The sequence below is a fragment of the Manacus candei genome, unplaced genomic scaffold (assembly GCF_025592945.1).
Source record: "Manacus candei isolate 608988 ecotype Guabito, Panama unplaced genomic scaffold, ASM2559294v1 h1tg000077l, whole genome shotgun sequence".
NCBI lineage: Eukaryota > Metazoa > Chordata > Aves > Passeriformes > Pipridae > Manacus > Manacus candei.
In genome coordinates this window covers 6,283,772-6,295,966 of record NW_026138125.1, presented here as the reverse complement: position 1 = coordinate 6,295,966, position 12,195 = coordinate 6,283,772, and the positions used below count along the sequence as shown (strand labels likewise).

The following is a 12,195-nucleotide window of genomic DNA, read 5'->3' as shown; positions in this document are numbered from 1 at the left end:
TTAGGGAGGCTGGAAGGTTAGGTAGTTGTGAAGAGCAGTTTTGAACAGTGTTAGGGTTCAGCCAGTGCCTCCCAAGCCTTGAGTTTTATCCCAAAACCATGGCCCTTCACTGCATCTTTGTGGGGGTATAAAACCAGCCAACCAACAAAAAACCATTTAAAACACTCCACTGGAGAAATTAAAACAATTCTTTAGAGTGTCTTCAAACCCCCTTGTCCATCTCAGGGCTTTGGCTGCTGCTCTGGTGGAGGTTTAAGCCCCCAAATCTTGCATTGTGTGCTGCCAGTTAATTCAGCTGCCTCCAGGAGATGATCCATGTGCTCCCTTCCCTGGTGTTGTACCCTTTACATGTTCTAACATCTTCTGGAAACAGTCTATATCAGTTTTCTCTTCATGTTGCTTAATGACTCTAATAATGTGGCCACAAGGCCTTGCATGAGAAAAGTGGGATTTGGGAAAACTTAACCTCGACTGCAACAATTTAGCAAGTTTTATGTTCATTCTTTCGTTCCCATTTTATTTCTGTGCTGTGTTTTTCTGTGAGTAATTTATAATAAATTGCTGCCTTGGAAGTGTTATTAAAGATACAAATAACTTCCTTTAACTTCCCTTTCAAATATTTTCACTGACTCGGGTGCACTGAGAAGATCCGACTTCCTTTTGCCCCCTTCTTTTTGTTTTGATATTTTATTTAACAGCTCAAGTTTGCTTCTACTTCAGAAAAGCTTTATTTTAGCTCTGCCTTGAAAATTCAATCAAAACACTTTCATTCAAGGATATATATATATATTTTATTTTTTTTTTGGTAAAATATTTCCTGGAAGAGAAATTTGGAATACAAGCACATATGGCCTCGTTTAGGATCTGATTTCAGCCCTGCTCAGAATACTCCCATAAGCAGACAGGGAGAGCAGGGTGATGGAAATTTGGTGGCCATTGACTTCCTGCCTGGCTGGAGCTGGTACATTATCCCTTATCAAAGTTGGGAGAGCAGCTACAACACAGCCATTGGAAGGGTTGGATCAATACCTGGCACAGAGCCTGAAGGTCAGATAAAGTACTTAGGCAGGCAGGATGCCAGGCTAAAGAGATGTCAAGAAAATCAATTAGATACTAAAGAAAGAGCAGCAAGCCAGCTAAAAATCCAATCTTGAAAGGCTCTTTATATTTTGAAGCCAGCTTATTAGTGGGAGCTATATCTTTATCTCCCTAATAAAATTATGTTTGTTAAGCAATTAAACCCAGGCCTGGGTCATCCAAGGCGAGCACAAAACTGCCTGGGAACACCTGTATGGGACTGGGTTAGACTGAGCCCTGGGAGGTGGAGATTAAATGGAGCAGCTCTGGGGGTAGAGCATCACCCAGCTGGTGATTAATCTGCTCTCCTCCTCCTGGATCGATCCCGTCACCTACGTGCACTTGGAATATATCCTGGAGACCTTCTCCTCGCCCTGGTAATGGAAAGCAGAGACTTGGAGTTTGTCTGCTGGTGCCAGGTAGTTTACTTAATAAATTATGGCTGTCTGAAGGCAATAAATAGAACAGAAATTCAGAGGGGTGGGTCGTCCCTTTGCTTTCTTCTTTCCTCCCCTCCTCTCCCTCTCCCACCTCTCCCTCTCCTCCAAACCATAATGAGAGGAAAGAGCAACATTTTCCCAGGCTGGAGAAGTGGTTGCTGTGAGTGAGAAACACCTGATGGTACCAAAGGGCTCCTCTCCTTCTCTTCTCTCCTCTGTGCAAAGGTACCCGAGAAGGAAGAAATTCCCCACCCAAAAGGGAACTTGTGCTGCGAGTTCCACAGAAATTCACTGTGGCAAAAATTCCAACATTATTTCCCAATCAAGCTGCCCAAGATTTGAGCATGGGAAGGTCTGTAGGTGTGTAGCTATAAAACATCTTTTCCCCAAGCAGCAGCTGTGCACCAAGTACACAGGTATGTGTGGTTATTTTGGAAGTGTCCCCATAACCACCTGGGCTGTTGTTGCAACCTCTGTCCTGGGACATCTTTGAGTCAAATCCTGGTGAAGTCACAGACTTTGGCAGCTTTTCAGGGATAGGGTCTTACCTCTGTTTTGTATGATGGAAAATACCAGTTAAAGGTAGTTTGAAAATATCAATTAAAGGCAGTTCTTGTTACTTCTATCGATATATTCATGGGATCCCAGAATCCCAGAATGGGTTGGGTTGGAAGGGACCTTGAAGACCATCCAATTCCAACACCATAGTTCCCAAATGTCCCCACCAGGTCATGTTTGGGGTTGGTTTCATTACCATGCATTTGGCTGAGTGCTACATTCCAGTCTTGGCTCAGAAAGGGATGACACTCCTTTCCCCAGGGCATATCCCCTCCCTGACTCACTGTGGCAAACTCCTAGAATGGAAATAATAATAATAATCATCATATTAATAATAATAATAAACTCCTTTCTTCAGTTTGACTTCATGTGGAGACACAAGGTTCAACACATATTAATGAAACAACAAAAACTGTCTGTACATAATTAATATGGTTATTTTATTCAGGGTATTTTATTCATGGCTGAGGAATCAGAATTAGGAGTCCGATGGGCACAAGTAATGACAACGAGAATTTGGGGTGTCAGAGGAAAGGGCTCAAATTCTTCCTTCATTTGATCCTCATTTTCCTGCTTAGATGTATTTTGTGATGACTCCAACCTACAGTTTCAGCACACGCACCAGGCTAGAATTAATTAACTATTTTTTGTTGCAAATGACCTCACTAACAAAATATTTTATTAAATCAGTAGTGTAGGTCTTCTCATACTCACATTTTCTGTCCAAGTCCTTGCTGACATTCCTGCCAGTATTCACTAGGATTAGTTTACACTCAAACCCAGATTTCATTAGCTGGCCCAGGAAGGAATCCAGTCCCAAAGGCTGTGAAATCTTTCAGAATCTGAAATGTTGCATTTTGGAATCTCAAAGCCAAGAAACAAAATCCAACCATGTCCACGACCAGTTGTGACCAGCACCAGACAACTGTTCCCAAATGTCCAAATTTTACCTTGATAAATAAGAATGACACCAAATATTCCTTTCTATCCATGTCTTCTGAATATCTGTATATTTTTCACAGGACCAGCTTTATATGAATGAGCTTTATTTTTAGGAGGCTGGTGAGGAACTCCACATATTTAACATACATATCTATACATATATAAATGTGTGTGTGTGTTATCTAAGGAGTAGTGGAAATAACAGACAAAATAGTAGCTTTGTGGTAGTGATTTATCCACAGCAAATTAGGGGAATTTGTGTGAAATCCTTTATACTTTTTTGGTGATCACATGTAAATCTCTACAGAGAAGAAAAGTCACCTATTCTGGTTATTAACCTGGAGCTAAACCAGGGAAATAGGGAGAAGGCAAGGAAAGAAAGGATAGTAATTTAATTATGAATGTTCCTTATTTGATCACTAATAGATATTCATGTCTTATTTGAAAACTTGTGATTTTTATAAATTTCAAGTGACTGTGAAGGCCTGAGACGTGATACAGTCACAACAGTTTTGATCCCTGCTAAATCCCTGGGGGATCCATCCTGGGCCAGGACTACAAGGTTTCGCTGAGAAATGTTTGTTCTTTTCAGTAAAATGTTATTTTTTCCTTTCCTTTTTGCAAAGAAAACAGGTATTTCAGGACTATAAAAATGTAACTATGTGGGAAAGGCCATTCTGACATTGACAATAGGATTCCATCACCTTAAAGGGAATTGTGCTCTTCCAGCTGCTCCACTGGAAGTGTAAGAACCCTCTCCAGCCCAGCCCAGGATTACTGACAGCAAGTAAACCAGGAGATAACTCCATGTATTTGTGGTTTTCCAATTTTTCCAGCCACATTGTGCCACTGAGCGTTTGAAATTTAACTCAGTTTTCCTCGCAATTCTTCAGAATTGTTTGGGTGCTTTTGCCACAAGAATTCACCAATTAAGAAACAAGCAAAAAAAGGCTTTTAAATAAAACTCCCCACATTTGTTTGAGCTGTTGAAAAGCAGGAAATTGCTGTTGCTCTCCAAAAAGCAGCTGTGTGTACACAGTGACTTTTGATTTAATGCTTAAATTAGAGCATAAATCTACATTGTATTGCTGGTTATTCTCATTTGGGTTACAATGCTGCAGAGGTGGCAGTTGAACCACTCAGGCTCAGTCCAGCAGCAGGGAGAAGCCCAGACCTTGATGACATTAAGAAACACCAATTCAGAAATTGCTGCTGGCAGAGCTTTATATCTGTTTTTTGAACCCCCTCATACTGTTCTGCTGCTCACTCGGGGTGACTCTCTGTTGGTATTTAATATCAAGGTGAAAAAAAAATGTTTTAGGAGTTGTAGAATGGTAGAATCAGGATGGTTTGGGGGTGGAAGGGACTGTAGAGATAAGCCAGTGCCACCCCCTGCCATGGGCAGGGACACCTTCCACTATCCCAGGTTGCTCCAAGCCCCGTCCAACCTGGCCTTGGACACTTTCAGGGATCCAGGGGCAGCCACAGCTTCTCTGGGCAACCTGGGCCAGGGCCTCCCCACTCTGTGAGTAAAGAACTTCCTAACCTCTAACCTAGATCTCTCCTCCTTTACTTTAAAGCCATTCCCCCCGTCCTATCAGTCCCTGCCCATGTAAAATATCACTGACTGTCTTTTTTATAAGCCCTCTTGAAGAACTGGAGTGTTAATTAGTGTTAAATTTGGAAGGAAAAATAATATCTCAGAAGCAAAAAATAACCATATACATTCGAATGGATCCATTGGAGAGCAGATATCCAAGTTATTTAAGGATTTACCCTCCTGGCCTTGTAGATACTGTCCAGGGACATTTCTGACATCCATCTGATGTCCTCCATTGACCCAAAAGGCTGGGACAGTCACTGGGTTGTAGAACTCCTGGATCTCTACACAGAGAGCTGGGGGAGGACTTTGGACAAGGGATGGAGGGACAGGGCAGAGTGAGATGGGATATTGGGAAGGAATTCTTGGCTGGGAGGGTGGTGAGGCCCTGGTCCAGGTTGCCCAGAGAAGCTGTGGCTGCCCCTGGATCCCTGGAAGTGTCCAAGGCCAGGTTGTACAGGGCTTGGAGCAACCTGGGCTAGTGGAAGATGTCCCTGCCCAGGGCAGGGGGTGGAACTGGCTGATCTTTATAATCCCTTCCAACCCAAACCATTCTGAGATTCTATGATTCTCAACTCCTAAAACGTGTTTTTTCACCTTGATATTGAATACCAACGTAAAGGGGGTGGAACAAAATGATCCTTAATTTCCCTTCCAACCAAAACCATTCTATGACTCCATGAAAGTCTTGCTCACACTCCTGCCAGTGAGGAGAGAGGCTGTGGTTTGGTGTGGCTTCTCCACCAACCTCTTTAGCTTATGAAGCTGTTGCAAACTCCACCACAGGCAAAACTGCTGGGGCAGCTCCTCCAGCCCTGAGCCTTGGATTAGTTAATGATGGCAAACGCACGGGAATTGTGCAACAGTTAATTCCCTTGGCAAAAATGTGCCTGGACCAGTTGTAGTGTTTCCTGCTCAGGAAGGGATCTGGAGAAGAGCAGGAAAAGATCTCAGTTCAGAAGAAACAGCATGTCAGAGGCCTTGGACCCCACAGAGTGCCTGGAGTGAGCTCCTGAATAGACTGGCAACATAAAAAATAGATGGGTGCCATGGTTTGGGTGAATAATGAGCTGTGAACATGCACTGTGGCATTGAGGTCGTTCTGTATTTTAATTATAGAGTGGATGCTAAATTATGTAATTATCTGCATTCACTGTTTTAGAGAGTGAGCAACCTTCTGCATGTGGAGGTGCTGACCTTGGCTGGTGCAGGAGGTGGGAGTTGGTGGGGCTTCTAAAATCCCCTGTTCCCCTGGAAAGTTGTGTTTGGTGAGTTCAGAAAGAAAAAAAAAAAAGACTTCAGAAATCATCAGATTTCTGAGGGTCTGGAGAGGGTCAGTCCTGTGAGGAGCAGCAGAGGGAGCTGGGGGGGCTCAGCCTGGAGAAAAGGAGGCTCAGGGGGGACCTTCTGGCTCTGCAACCCCCTGGCAGGAGGGGGGAGCTGGGGGGGGTCGGGCTCTGCTGCCAGGGAACAAGGGACAGGAGGAGAGGGAACGGCCTCAGGCTGTGCCAGGGGACAGTTGGGTTGGACATCAGGAGAAATTTCCTCCTGGAAAGGGTTGTCAGGCACTGGCAGGGGCTACCCAGGGAGGTTTGGAGTGCCCATCCCTGGAGGTGTCCCAGGAAGGCCTGGCCGTGGCACTCAGTGCTCTGGGCTGGGGGACAAGGGGGGCATCGGGCACAGGGTGAACTCTGTGACCTTGGAGGGCTTTTCCAACCTTAATGATCCTGTGATTCTATAAAATAAGGCACATGCAGACGTGACCAGTGTAGGAGATGCCTGGAGCCATTCCAGAGAGCAGGACAGGATTTGCAGTGAAGGGCCGTGGGGTCGGAGCTGTGGGAGCCCTGCTCCTCTCTGTGCACGTTCTGGGGGCCCTGCTTGCACTGTAAATTCATAACTGCTCCCTTTCTGGGCTTAGATTGAAACTTTTCAGTTGATTTATATACCTGGAGGGCTCCAAAATGTCCTTTACCCTGGGTGAGCTTTAAGCCAAACCCCATGGCTGGCAGGGGAGCCGTGCCCTGAAAGCAGAGGCCAGTCCAGAGCATTTGCTCTCTGCTTTGGAGCTGATGCTCTCACAGGATAATTCATCCTGCAAAGCCAAAGAGCAGCTCAGTTTAAAGCCATTTGAATGAAAATAGTTTCTCCAGAAAATACACTGGGATTGTGCTTTGGTGATACATGGATACCTTGTGCTCTTGAGGGGGAGCTCTGATGCTCAAATCGTGGTTGGACTGAGGGCAGGCAAGTTTGATATGGAAAAATAAGTATAAGAAAGGAATGGATGCATGATAATACCTATGTTAACTTTGCTTTAGTTCTGAGAACTATTTTCAGTGATCTAATAATAATTAAGTACTTATCCTGTCCTTAAGACCAGTTTAATTTGCTGACAGTTCCTTCTTACCTGATGGAAAATACCTGAGCAAAAAAAGTGCTTCTAATTTTTTTTTATTTTAACCAAACCAGTCCTGGTTATATTTAATTTAAGGCAATGTATGATAAAAATATTAAACTAATAACTTTCTTGAAATAAACACTTAAGATAGACACGTGTTGCACCATGAGTATAGAAATGTTCTAGTTGATATAATTATTTTTAAGAGCTGAGGTGTTTTACACTTCAGTTCTTTTTGGCTTCTTTTTCTAAAGGCAGAAGAAATCTCTTGCCTGTTTTCCAATCTGAAAATCTCAAAGATGTTCCTTGGAGTTAATTTTCCAGCAAAGGGAAGCTCAGTCATGTGAAGGGAAATGACACTGATTTTATTCAGTCCATGAACCCTGATAATGCACTTGTAGAGAACCATCTGCACTGAGGAATTGTGTTTATGTACAACTACATGGAAAACAGGACACTTTTTCGGGGAAGATTTGTGCTTTTTAAGGGTATTTAGGATTAATTTTGCTGTTGTTTTAGGAGAGGTAAGACAAGGCCTGGTGTGTAACACTGGAAAACAAGTAAAGTACAGCAGCTTTGTTTTAAAGCTCTTTGTTGGGTGGGGACTCAGTGTGAAAACAATTCAATTATGTCCTGAAGATGGGCAAGGAAATGATGAAGTGACTCTATTTCTATGCAGATCAGGGCCACATAATTAAATATGTACTTACAGACAAAAGCAGAGATGAAATTGCTTCCTCAGTTCAGAGAAAAATAATAGGAAGGGACATAAAATGGTGTGAATACAGAAATAAATGGGAGCAATAAATGGTCAGTCAATAGGGTGGTTTGGAATTAGAGGAGGTCAAGCCAACCCGATCTTTTATTCTATTTTTAGGTTTTCTGAGGCTGCAGGTTGGGCTGCAAAAGATGCTGCAATAAACCTGAACTTAAATAAAACATTTGAAGTGGGTCTTATTTGAAATGTTGATTAAGGAATACAAATCATTATCTGGCACATATTAAATAAGCTGAGCTGGCCAAGTGGCTTCAAAGGGAGCTTCAGCAGAGAATAACTGAGGAGTAAATTCCAAGGAGAGAGACTTTTAGGCTGGTTCTAGATGCTTCTGTCCATGATCCAGAAGGGAGCAAGAAATCATTACTGAGCATCACTAAAATGTTGGGAAGTGGCTTTATAGAGGGAGTGAATATTTTCTTTATGTGGAGAATACCATGCATTGGTCTGATCAAAATCATGCAGTGGTCTCATCTGTAAGGAATTCTGTGGTGATAAGACATTATTTAGCAGATAAAGGTGCAGTGCAGTCCAGGACTAGAAGCTGAGACTAAGCAAAGCTGAGGTGCAGGTGTGATTAATCCTTGTTCCCATGGGCTGTGGGTGCAGGGCCACAGGATTTTGGGTGTTTATCTAACTCTGTCTGGTTTTAAAGCAGGAAATCTGCTCATGTTCCCAGACCTCTTGGTGGTTGGGTGTGGATATATCAAATTAAATAATAACGGGAAGCTTTGCTCCAAGTGACACTGGAAGAGATGCTGAAGGAGGACAGAGCACACCTGTAAAACCTCCCTCCTTCACTGGGCTGCAAAAATCATGTTCTTCCTGCATTTAGAGGGTCCTTGGAGATCCCCAAAGAGTTTTCAGTGTGTCAGCTGGGGAGGTGTATTTTTGCAGGAACCAGGTGGAAAGATCAGGGACCAACTCGGCAACAAATGAGGAATAAATGAACATTTTCCCAAATTACCTCAAACACAGCTGATGAGACTGAGATGCCTTTGGCCTGGGAGTGGGTCTGGATGTGCTCTGGCTTTTCCAAAGGCTCTGCTTGGGTTTTGAGATGTGTAAAACTCATCCCATTCCACCCCCTGCCATGGGCAGGGACACCTTCCACTGTGCTGGGTTGCTCCAAGCCTTGTCCAACCTGGCCTTGGACACTTTTAAGAGTTTATTTTTTTAATTAGAAATTCAGGTGGGGAGAAAATGTTGTTTAATCCTAGTTTCCCCTCCTTTTTGTAACCTTTTTTACTGTTGAATAACCAGCATTTTGTGAGCAGTGATTCCTGGGCACCCCCTCTGGGACGGAGCCGACAGGGCTCTATCTGGGTGTGTGTTTTCTGAAAACTTCCTCCTGGAATCCATGGGATTCATTCAGCTTCATATGGCTACTTTTTTTCTCCTGAATAATTTGATATATTATATAAATTGCTCACTATAATATCGTGTGCTCTGTAGTTGTGTTGTTTCATGGAGGACTCTGCCTGTCCCTGAATTCCCAGCCCTGATTTCCATGTGGATGCTGAGCTTGTTTCCATTGTAATTCCACATCCTCCTCCATCCCTCTGCTTGGGGAACTCTATATGTCGTGGAATTACCTCCTGACACTGATACATCAGGAAATTATTCCCAAAAACCCTGAAAAACATTGTGCTTGCTGCAAGAAATCCAGTGACCTAAGTGGGATAAGGGTGACCTCCCAGACGGGCCAGAAGTACGGAAGCCTTTCCAAGGATTTGTGTCATCCAAAGGCACTTGTGTGGTGCTCTGCAGAGATTCCTACGGGACAGCCAGGCTTGAAATTCCAGCAGATTAGCCTATCATCAAGTCATCAGGATAGTGCTATTGGAATAAACACAGCTGTTGTTTTCCAAGAAATGTGGCAAAGAGCAGCGAGGAAAAAAGGGACAATTAGTGCTGCTGAATGCCAAGAAACTCAAGCTGGCATCGCTCCGTTCGGGAGAGTTTGGCTTTCTGGAAAGCCCTTTGGCAACACTGGGGTTTAACAGAGAGGAAAAAAAATAACCCATCCTTCATCAGAGCATCACTCAGGGTTTTATAATTTGAATATGGGAATAATTCCCCCCCTTCCTTTGTTTGTTTGTTTTGTTTTAGTTTTGGTTGTGGTTTTTTTTATGGTTGGTTGTTTTTATTCTTTCTAAAATATCCCAGTTTCTCACACTCCCAATTTCTGCTCCTGATCTCCATTTTAACCGAAAAAAGGGACATTAATATCACAGCACTTGATTCCAGTTTGCCTCTGTTCTTGTCTTCTTTTATGTCTTCTGAGTTGAGCTCAGGCTCGAGAGAGAACTTGTGGTTTGATTATTTTATTGTCCCTGACATCCAGCACGGCAGTTTAATCCCTTCTGTCCCCAACTCCCTGGAATCTGGAGTCTGTATTGTTCCATATTAGTGCTCCTGGGACTGCAGAGAAAGGGGGACTTTAAAGCCACCTGCTCTGACTTTCCCATCCTCTGATCTTCTGCCAGGGAGAGTTCAGAGAGAAAAAAATCCAGGAATCAGAAGCAAGTGTATAAAATCCATTTGGGAATGCCCTGAGTTGGACCTGAACATGCAAGTCTGATGGGAAAGGAAAGCTTTAGACTTTGGGCTTCAGGTGGATTTATTTTTATAATAACTTCTGATTTCTTAGTTCATAGTAAAGAGAAACTTGATTATTTTGGAAATAATCCAAAATAAAGCAGGCTGAGAGAGCTGGGGGGGTTCACCTGGACAAGAGAAGGCTCCAGAGAGACCTGAGAGCCTTCCAGGGCCTAAAGGGGCTCCAGGAGAGCTGGAGAGGGACTGGGGACAAGGGATGGAGGGACAGGACACAGGGAATGGCTTCCCACTGCCAGAGGGCAGAGTTAGATGGGATATTGGGAAGGAATTGCTGGCTGTGAGGGTGGGGAGGCCCTGGCCCAGGATGGGCAGAGAAGCTGTGGCTGCCCCTGGATCCCTGGGAGTGTCCAAGGCCAGGTTGGAGGAACCTGGGATAATGGAAGGTGTCCCTGCTCATGGCAGGGGGTGGCACTGGCTGATCCTTACATTCCCTTCCAACCCAAACCAGTCTGGAATTCTATGATTCCTTGTTTTTGACGATGTAAAGACCTCGGGAAAAATTAAATAGTAGTAGGACATTTCCTAAAAAAAATCCCTGGATTACACTTTCATATCACTTCACTCCAAAAAACCTGCAAACTCCATAAAAATTGCAACTTAAGGCTTCTTTTTAAAGTTTTGGCTTTTACAACGCATTTTTCTCCAAAATAAGACCACAAACTGTTTGTTATTGCAACCAGGAGACCAATAAATTTGGGGTTTAAATGGAAAGATGGAAAGTTGGGGTTTAAGGGATCTATGCTTTCCTGACTGCCTCGAGGAACTGCTCTGATCCCAGCTCAGGTGGACTGGCTGAAATCCGGATTTTTGGCATCAAAGGGCCTTGATTTCACCTCGATGGTTTGAATGTCCTGCAAGTTAAATTTTTTACCTCAGGAAAGTTGATTCCCAGGCAGGACTCCAGCCTTCCCCTTCCAAGCACAATGAATTTCGTCCTACCAAATTCCTTCTGCAGCTCCTGGTCCAGGGAAACTCGCCCCTGATATTTGCAGATGTCACAATATAGGTGTTCCCAAAGTCTGGGCAGCTGAGTCTGGGCTGGATATGAACTCTCCTGGGACCTCCTTGGAGCAGGAGAGGCTCAGTTCAGAGACCTGAGGGAGCAGGGAAAAGAGGTTAATTTGGAAAACAGAGGAAATGGAAGAGTCTTGATGCCATTAAAGGAGGGAAGTGGAGACAAAATGAGGGAATAATCACTTATGGCCAGTGTGGTGTTCTCAGGACGAGGTGTCAGCACAGGCTATGGGACAAAATATGGGCAGCTGAGAGGAGCTCATTTCCTCTGTGTCACTGAGAGGTGTCTCCTCTCTGTCACTTCAGCCCTTTATTTATCCCCTCTCCTGGCTATGGATGGGCAGCAATTTCCTTGGGAGTGAGAGCTTTTTATACCCAAATGGGAAATCATCCTTGTTCATTATGGGAAACACGGTGCAAGGAGGTACCAGGCCCAGAAAAGAGACTGGAAATAACAAGTATCACAATTGTCACAGTGATGGGAGAAGTGTAACAGCCTCTCCAAATCCCTTAGCAAAGGTCTGGGATCCAAAACCATGGCAAAACTGCCTTGGGACACAGGGTGCTCCCACCTGAGGACTTTTGGGAGATATAGGCAGAATTCAGAAGCTTTTACCAATATCTAAAAGCTAAAATCTGAAAAATAATCCCTATTTGTGAAGACAAGGAGGTCTTTGCCACAGAGCAAATCTAATGTTCAGCTTGCAAAGTAATTAATAAAAGCCATCTTTTGGGGCACAGCTGGTCCTGCATGGCCTGAGAACAA

General features: G+C 43.9%; 2 long non-coding RNA genes across 3 annotated transcripts in view; one reads left to right on the top strand and one right to left on the bottom strand.

The window, feature by feature from the left end:
* LOC127481215 (uncharacterized) overlaps window positions 1-12,195 on the top strand; it is a 153,999-nt gene that overhangs the window by 102,501 nt on the left and 39,303 nt on the right. The window lies entirely within an intron of this gene.
* The window catches only part of LOC127481222 (uncharacterized), a 459,181-nt gene continuing 455,900 nt past the window's right edge, over window positions 8,915-12,195 (bottom strand). The window contains exon 3 of the long non-coding RNA XR_007908156.1: window positions 8,915-8,937. This is a non-coding gene — a long non-coding RNA (uncharacterized LOC127481222). The remainder of the gene's footprint in view (window positions 8,938-12,195) is intronic.